This window comes from Rhipicephalus microplus, unplaced genomic scaffold, assembly GCF_043290135.1.
Source record: "Rhipicephalus microplus isolate Deutch F79 unplaced genomic scaffold, USDA_Rmic scaffold_590, whole genome shotgun sequence".
NCBI classification, from domain to species: Eukaryota; Metazoa; Arthropoda; class Arachnida; order Ixodida; family Ixodidae; genus Rhipicephalus; species Rhipicephalus microplus.
In genome coordinates, this window is record NW_027465149.1 from 15,001 (window position 1) to 23,346 (window position 8,346).

At 59.9% G+C, this 8,346-nt stretch overlaps 3 non-coding genes across 3 annotated transcripts in view; all 3 read right to left on the bottom strand.

Annotated features, from left to right (window-relative positions):
• The window catches only part of LOC142795241 (large subunit ribosomal RNA), a 3,943-nt gene extending 3,776 nt beyond the window's left edge, over positions 1-167 (bottom strand). The window contains exon 1 of the ribosomal RNA XR_012892879.1: positions 1-167. This exon is cut by the window's left edge and continues 3,776 nt beyond it. This is a non-coding gene — a ribosomal RNA (large subunit ribosomal RNA).
• A 1,150-nt stretch (positions 168-1,317) lies between these two features.
• Positions 1,318-1,469, bottom strand: LOC142795242 (5.8S ribosomal RNA). The gene has a single exon (XR_012892880.1). It is a non-coding gene; the product is annotated as a 5.8S ribosomal RNA (ribosomal RNA).
• A 1,720-nt stretch (positions 1,470-3,189) lies between these two features.
• LOC142795243 (small subunit ribosomal RNA) lies at positions 3,190-5,004 on the bottom strand. The gene has a single exon (XR_012892881.1). It is a non-coding gene; the product is annotated as a small subunit ribosomal RNA (ribosomal RNA).
• Between the last annotated feature and the right edge of the window lie 3,342 nt (positions 5,005-8,346).

The following is an 8,346-nucleotide window of genomic DNA, read 5'->3' on the forward strand; positions in this document are numbered from 1 at the left end:
CGTCGCCTCCCATACACCACATTTCCCGACCGCCTGCAAGGACGGGGGATTCGGTGCTGGCTCGGTCCCGTTTCGCTCGCAGCTACTCGGGGAATCCTGTTGGTTTCTTTTCCTCCGCTTAGTGATATGCTTAAATTCAGCGGGTTGTCTCGCCTGATCTGAGGTCGACAGCGGATACATTCGCTTCCATCAACTTCCTGCACGACCGCGTGCGCTCGCCCTACCAAGTGCGCCGCAACCCTGTACAGGGCCACTTCTTCACAAGGCTGGCAATCGGCTTCCCCGCTGCACGCGTGCGGCGCACAACCGGTGTGACGTGGAAGTGACGGGACACGTTCGTAAACCCATCGCGAACCGAGTACGACGCCCTACCAAGTGCGCCCGCAACCCTGTACAGGGTCACATCTTCACAAGGCTGGCAAGCGGCATTCCGCTGCGCGCGTGCGTCGTCCGAGCAGTTGCGTGATAAACGACCGTGTCGAAAGCCCAAACACCGCCGAGGCCAGTCGCCGCCGCCGCAAGGGCAGCCACGCAGCCTGGCGAGAGGCATCGTCTCGTGTAGCGTCGCCCCCGCCCCAACTGGAGTGGCCCAGTTTTTGAACGGGACGGGAACTGCGAAGCACTTAGACCGACGGCGGACTACGACGAGAACGCCTTAAGCTTCGCCAACGTTTCGCCAACTCGTGCGGGAGACTTTTTCCGCTTCGCGGCAAGTCGTCGCGCCGTGCTCTCCGCATCAACCGCGTACGCAGCGAACCGCAAACGTCGGGCGCAGCCTCCTCACCTCCCTGCGCTTTGCGCGCGAACGTTCCCTGTTCGCGCGGCAAAGCCTGGAGGAGGCACGGCCCCGCAGCGTGTTCGAGCGCCCGGTCTACGGGACACCCTGCTTACTTCGAGGGCAACAAGCGCAACGCAAGGCTGCGATCTCGCGCACTTTGCGCACGGCTGGAGAAGCTTTGCTGCCGGCTTTCGCTCCTCGTGTTTACCGTGCGTTAAAGTTGCGCGTCCGTGGCTCTCGCAGCTCTTGCGCGCCCGGTCGCAGAGAGGAGTACGCAACCTCGACCGCACTTTCCCTGCAGGCTTCCTTCCGACTCGAAGTCCTGCGGCGGTCTCAACGAGGTGCCACATCCTCAATGCAGTCGGTCGCCCCCGTTTCGGTTGGGCTCTGGCACGACGGTCGCCACCGTCTCGCCTTGAGTGGCCGCTGTTGGCGCTCGCTGTGAGGTGTTCAGCGTGCTGTCCGTGTTGCCGACGCGGTCAAAACGAGTCGACGGCTCACGTTCCCTTGTGCGCCGAAGGCTCTCTTGATATGTGATCCGACCCTCAGACAGACGAAGCCAAGGGAAGACCAAGGCCGCAATGTGCGTTCAAAGAATCAGTGCTCAGTGTGTCCTGCAATTCACACCAAGTCTCGCAGCTGGCTGCGTTCTTCATCGACCCGAGAACCGAGTGATCCACCGCTTAGAGTCGTGAAAAAGTGTTTGTTCAATTCCGTACAGTCAAAACCAAACGTTTCTGGCACTCGGCCAAACAGTGGCCAAGAAGGGCGCTTTTCAGCGCACGCTTGGACTCCAAAACTCTGCCGCGCCTTTTTCGGCTGCCGCAATATCGAGCAAACGGTGTGTTTCGGACGGCGTTTCGCTTCCGCTACTTGCGAGTGCTTTCGTGGTCCACCCCTCTATAAATACTCGGGAGGCGTCGAAGCCGGTTCTCCAAGCCGGACCCGTAGGTATCGTTGTGTGCTCGCTCTCATTGGCCCGCCTAACCAGAAAATGCCTGCGGTACACCCATTTGGATAAGAGTGCACGCAGATGCGGGCCTCGACGGCTACACATTTCCTCGGGCGGCCGCCTCCCGGCCTCCGTGGAGCGCGGGATGCACGGTCCCATCGACAAGCCTCTCCCGTTTTTACCGTGGCGTCGCGGTTCACCACGGCGGGCGGGTCGGTCTCCTCCGCATAAAAAGGGGGACCCCCGCTTTTTGTTCCACGAAATCGCACAAGCTTTTTTCGCATCCACGGTTTGCCACCGCACACCAAAATGCCGATCCGGCTGCCTACTTTAGCCAACAGGTGGAGCCAGGCGCGCCGTACTTGCGCGGCACTTCCCACGTCCACCGAAGTCGGTGCCAAGGACCACTTTCGGCGCCGGAGCCGCGTACGAGCCTACTCGAGGCGGAAGAACGAAGCCAGCAAGGGCCTGGCCGCAAGTGCGTTCAATTGTCGGGACGTCCAAGTCCCTCGTTCTTCCGTGCTTCCTCTTTCGGCAAGTCGTTGCGGCACCTTCCCAAAGCGCGCAGACCCGCTAATCGCGACGAGCGCGACGTGGCCGTGCCGCCTTTCCCTCGGCAGCAAGCAAAACGCCTGGCAACGTCGACGCTCCCCTAACCGCGATCTCGCACCGTGTTTCGTGTGGCGAATTCAAAAGCCGGCCGGCGCTGCTGCAACCATTACGGTCGGTACGCATACGCCGCGGAGGGCGGGACGGTCATCGGAGCGTGCGGTTCCTCCATCGAGTACTGCGCACCTCGGCCGTCGCATCGCCGTGCCATGACCGGCCGCGCGTCAACGCGAACCGGTGCCAGCGAGATCCCTCGCCTGCAAGAACCGACCGGCAGCCTCCGTCACCCGAGGACGCGGAGGCGCTTGCCGCGGACGGCGGGACGGTATGCACTGGTGCACAGCGGACCCGTCACATCGCCAGTTCCTTGACCGACCGCCGACGCTTGTGCCGTTCCTCTCGTACTTGGCAGTCGCCGCGCGATTGTCGGGTCTCGTTCTTGCACGCTCGAACGGTCGGGAGGGCACTCGGCTGGCGTTTCGGGAACGCGCAGCCTCGCCTTCTACCGACGTAACCACGACTCGCCGTTCGCGCTCCGCCGCTCCTGTTTACAGTACTAGGCGGTCCCGCAGCGGTCGGGTCGCGCATTTCGAGCGCTTCGAGCCACGGTGCAGTGGCGGGTCGAAAGCCGACCTATGAGTGCGTTGCGCCGTTTGTACCCGCGTCCGCCACCTGGCCGACCGTCCAAGGTCGCGGTGTTGGCGTCCGCTGGGCGCAACAATTTGTCACGGGGTGCCGCTCCACATTCAGGCAGCCCCGTGGGGAAAAGCCGACCCCGCGTCCAAACGGGGTCAGCGGCAGAAAGTGTCGGGCGCAGACGCAGCTGAGGCGCTCACCCTTCACAATCCGTTAATGATCCTTCCGCAGGTTCACCTACGGAAACCTTGTTACGACTTTTACTTCCTCTAAATGATCAAGTTTGGTCATCTTTCCAACAGACCGGCGCAACCGAAAGGCCGCGCCGGACATCGGTCCGAAGACCTCACTAAATCATTCAATCGGTAGTAGCGACGGGCGGTGTGTACAAAGGGCAGGGACGTAATCAACGCGAGCTTATGACTCGCGCTTACTGGGAATTCCTCGTTCAAGGGGAACAATTGCAAGCCCCTATCCCAATCACGAAAGAAGTTCCACGGGTTACCCAGTCTTTTCAGACAGGGATAAAGACACGCTGCTTCCTTCAGTGTAGCGCGCGTGCGGCCCCGGACATCTAAGGGCATCACAGACCTGTTATTGCTCTGTTTCGTGCGGCTAGGAGCCGCTTGTCCCTCTAAGAAGGTTGTAAGGTGCTGGGAACCCCGCACCTATTTAATAGGCTAGAGTCTCGTTCGTTATCGGAATTAACCAGACAAATCGCTCCACCAACTAAGAACGGCCATGCACCACCATCCACCGAATCAAGAAAGAGCTCTCAATCTGTCAATCCTCCCAGTGTCCGGGCCGGGTAAGTTTTCCCGTGTTGAGTCAAATTAAGCCGCAGGCTCCACTCCTGGTGGTGCCCTTCCGTCAATTCCTTTAAGTTTCAGCTTTGCAACCATACTTCCCCCGGAACCCAAATACTTTGGTTTCCCGGAAGCTGCCCGCCGAGTCATTTGAGTAACTCAGGCGGATCGCTGGTTGGCATCGTTTATGGTCAGAACTAGGGCGGTATCTGATCGCCTTCGAACCTCTGACTTTCGTTCTTGATCAATGAAAACATTCTTGGCAAATGCTTTCGCAGTAGTTCGTCTTGCGACGGTCCAAGAATTTCACCTCTAGCGCCGCAATACGAATGCCCCCGTCCGTCCCTCTTAATCATTACCTCGTATTCCAAAAACCAACAGAACAGAAACGAGGTCTTGTTCTATTATTCCATGCAAGTTTATTCAGGCGACTCGCCTGCGTTGAGCACTCTAATTTTTTCAAAGTAAAAGCACCGGCCATCTCGAGGCACACAATGAAGTGCACCAAGAAAGAACCGGCATGATGTTCAGTCCGAGCCGTCGCATCGGGTAGATGCACTACTCGTCTGGAACTGAGATCCAACTACGAGCTTTTTAACCGCAGCAGCTTTAGTATACGCTATTGGAGCTGGAATTACCGCGGCTGCTGGCACCAGACTTGCCCTCCAATTGATCCTCGTTAAAGGATTTAGAGTGTACTCATTTCAATTACGGGGCCTCAAAAGAGTCCCGTATTGTTATTTTTCGTCACTACCTCCCCGTGCCGGGAGTGGGTAATTTGCGCGCCTGCTGCCTTCCTTGGATGTGGTAGCCGTTTCTCAGGCTCCCTCTCCGGAATCGAACCCTGATTCTCCGTTACCCGTAACAACCATGGTAAGCAAGTAACCTACCATCGAAAGTTGATAAGGCAGACACTTGAAAGAAACGTCGCCGGCTCGTGGCCATGCGATCAGCACAAAGTTATCCAGAGTCACCACACAATACGGGCCGAAACCCGATCGATCTTGGTCTAATAAAAGCACCCGTTACCCAAAGGGCTCCAGGCTCACTGCATGTATTAGCTCTAGAATTGCCACAGTTATCCAAGTAGGAAGAAACGATCTAAGGAACCATAACTGATTTAATGAGCCATTCGCGGTTTCGCCTTATTTCGGCATGTACTTAGACATGCATGGCTTAATCTTTGAGACAAGCATATGATTACTGGCAGGATCAACCAGGTAATCGTTCGACTGCGCGTCCGTCCTCGCCTTCGGCGGGCCGGACGCAGTCTGTGTGCGGCGGAGGCCACCTTCAGGCGCCCCAACACGCTTATTTTGCACTCCGAGATGACGGCGTTCGAGCTCGCTACGGCACAACCTTCCCGAAAGACGAGTGGGAGCCGTGCGGCAAGAAGCACGTTCATGCTCGCTCTTTTTCGTTGCATCGACTCGGTCGCGCCGTGCGGGTTGCCCAAGCCCGCTGCACTGTCGGTGGACCGGCCGGAACTAGCAACGGAGCCGAGACTGCAAAGCCGCCAGACGACGGGTCACGCCCGCGTCTTCGGCGCTTTCGCATCTGAATCGCCCGAGGACGACACGGAACACACCTCGATATCGTGGTAAAACGGCACCGTCCGACAACCAGCCCCTAACGCATCAAGCGGATGAGGCTGCAGACGACTGCCGTGGATTCCCCTGGAGCAGACCCGAGGACACGCTTGACGAGGCCGAAGCCCGCCGCATATCAGACACCCGGTCGCTTTCGCGTACGCCGCTCACGAGAACCCCCACATAATAGCAGCGATAAGTACCCAGACCTCCTTGGGCACTAATACGAGCGTACTCGAGAAAATTTCACCGCGGGTGTGCCCCGAAACGTGTGGCACGTTGAGCGTGCCACAAGTCTACGTCGCTCTCAAACCCGCCGAGGTCGTAGAATTTGCGACCCTACTCACGAAATTCCCACCGAGGATACGGCCGCAAACGTACCGCACCTTGGGTAGGCCACGAGTTTGTGCAACACTACGCTGACGGCACAGCACCGAGGTCGTGCGCGCACGCACGGGAAAATTCCGCCGCGGTTTCTGCCGAAAACGTGAGGCACCACGACTCTCCGCAAGTTCGCGTCGACTGCGAAAGACCGAAGTCGTGAACGACGTGTCCGCTACTCGCCGCCGACACGCTGGACACCAAACGTACAACGACTCGACGGCGTCGTAGAGGCCCACGACGCGGTTTTCCTTAACGACGTCTCGGCGTGGCACCGACAGGTTAGAACGGCCGACCAACGTTCCCTGTCCGCCGTTCGGCTCAGTCGAAGGGCTCGGCGACTTCGGCAACGCTGCGAAGCCGCACGGTGACGCACGCCATGTCCCCATTTTTTTTTTTTTTTCTTTCTGCGTCTGCCGGGGTGCCCCTATAATAGCAGCGATAAGCACCCAGACCGCCGTGGGTCGCTCGCCCCGGCTGACGTGGTTTTTCGTACTCCTGCGGCGGTCGCCGTCAAGCACGTCCAAATACGCTACTTTCGTGGGCGCATTCACGCTCTTTCGCTTCGCCGGAGTGCCAGCACTCACTCTGCCAAAAACGGCGAACATCCGAGCGGCGGTTCCCACTTTTGCGTCGGCGTCGCAAACCCCGCCCCGGCAGACGAGGTTTGCCGTACTCGTGCGACGGTGGCCGGCGGGCACGTCGAAAGACGCCGATATCGTGCGCGAATTGGCGCACCTTGGCTTCACCGGAGTGCCGCCACTGACTCCTCCAAAAACGGCGAAGATCCGAGCGGCGCTTCCCACTTTCGCATCGGCGTCCCGAACTCCGCCCCGGCTGACGCGGTTTACCGTACTCGTGCGACGGTCGCCGGCGAGCACGTGGAAAGACGCCGATATCGTGCCCGAATCGGCTCCGTTCGGCTTCGCCGGAGTGCCAGCACTGGCTCGGCGAAAGACGACGAACATCCGAGCGACGGTTCTCACTATTGCGTACGCGTCGCAAACCCCGCCCCGGCAGACGCACTTTGCCGTACTCGTGCGACGGTCGCCGGCGAGCACGTAGAAAGACGCCGATATCGTGCCGGAATCGGCCCCGTTTGGCTTCGCCGGAGTGCCAGCACTCACTCGGCCACAAACGGCGAACATCCGAGCGGCGGTTCCACTTAGCCGTCGGCGTCCCGAACTCCGCCCCGGCAGACGCGGTTGCCGAGCTCGTGCGACTAGCGACCGCGAAGCCGTCTCGCGACGCCGCTTTCGTGCGCGGCTCCCACTTGCGACCTGGGTCACCCGAGGTCGACGAGCAAGAAAGAATGTCGAAAAAAAATTTTTTTTTTTTTGCGTCTGCCGGGGTGCCCCTATAATAGCAGCGATAAGCACCCAGACCGCCATGGGTCGCTCGCCCCGGCTGACGTGGTTTTTCGTTTTCCTGCGGTGGTCGTCGTCAAGCACGTCCAAACACGCCACTTTCGTGGGCGCATTCGCGCTCTTTCGCTTCGCCGGAGTGCCAGCACTCACTCTGCCAAAAACGGCGAACATCCTAGTGGCGGTTCCCACTTTTGCGTCGGCGTCGCCAACCCCGCCCGGCATACGCGGTTTGCCGTACTCGTGCGGCGGTGGCCGGCGGGCACGTCGAAAGACACCGATATCGTGCGCGAGTCGATGCTTCTTGGTCTCGCAGTGCCGCCACTGACTCCTCCAAAAACGGCGAAGATCCGAGCGGCGCTTCCCACTTTCGCATCGGCGTCCCGAACTCCGCCCCGGCTGACGCGGTTTACCGTACTCGTGCGACGGTCGCCGGCGAGCACGTGGAAAGACGCCGATATCGTGCCCGAATCGGCTCCGTTCGGCTTCGCCGGATTGCCAGCACTGGCTCGGCGAAAGACGACGAACATCCGAGCGACGGTTCTCACTATTGCGTACGCGTCGCAAACCCCGCCCCGGCAGACGCACTTTGCCGTACTCGTGCGACGGTCGCCGGCGAGCACGTAGAAAGACGCCGATATCGTGCCGGAATCGGCCCCGTTTGGCTTCGCCGGAGTGCCAGCACTCACTCGGCCACAAACGGCGAACATCCGAGCGGCGGTTCCCACTTAGCCGTCGGCGTCCCGAACTCCGCCCCGGCAGACGCGGTTGCCGAGCTCGTGCGACTAGCGACCGCGAAGCCGTCTCGCGACGCCGCTTTCGTGCGCGGCTCCCACTGCGACCTGGGTCACCCGAGGTCGACGAGCAAAAAAGAATGTCGAAAAAAATTTTTTTTTTTTTTTGCGTCTGCCGGGGTGCCCCTATAATAGCAGCGATAAGCACCCAGACCGCCATGGGTCGCTCGCCCCGGCTGACGTGGTTTTTCGTTTTCCTGCGGTGGTCGTCGTCAAGCACGTCCAAACACGCCACTTTCGTGGGCGCATTCGCGCTCTTTCGCTTCGCCGGAGTGCCAGCACTCACTCTGCCAAAAACGGCGAACATCCTAGTGGCGGTTCCCACTTTTGCGTCGGCGTCGCCAACCCCGCCCCGGCATACGCGGTTTGCCGTACTCGTGCGGCGGTGGCCGGCGGGCACGTCGAAAGACACCGATATCGTGCGCGAGTCGATGCTT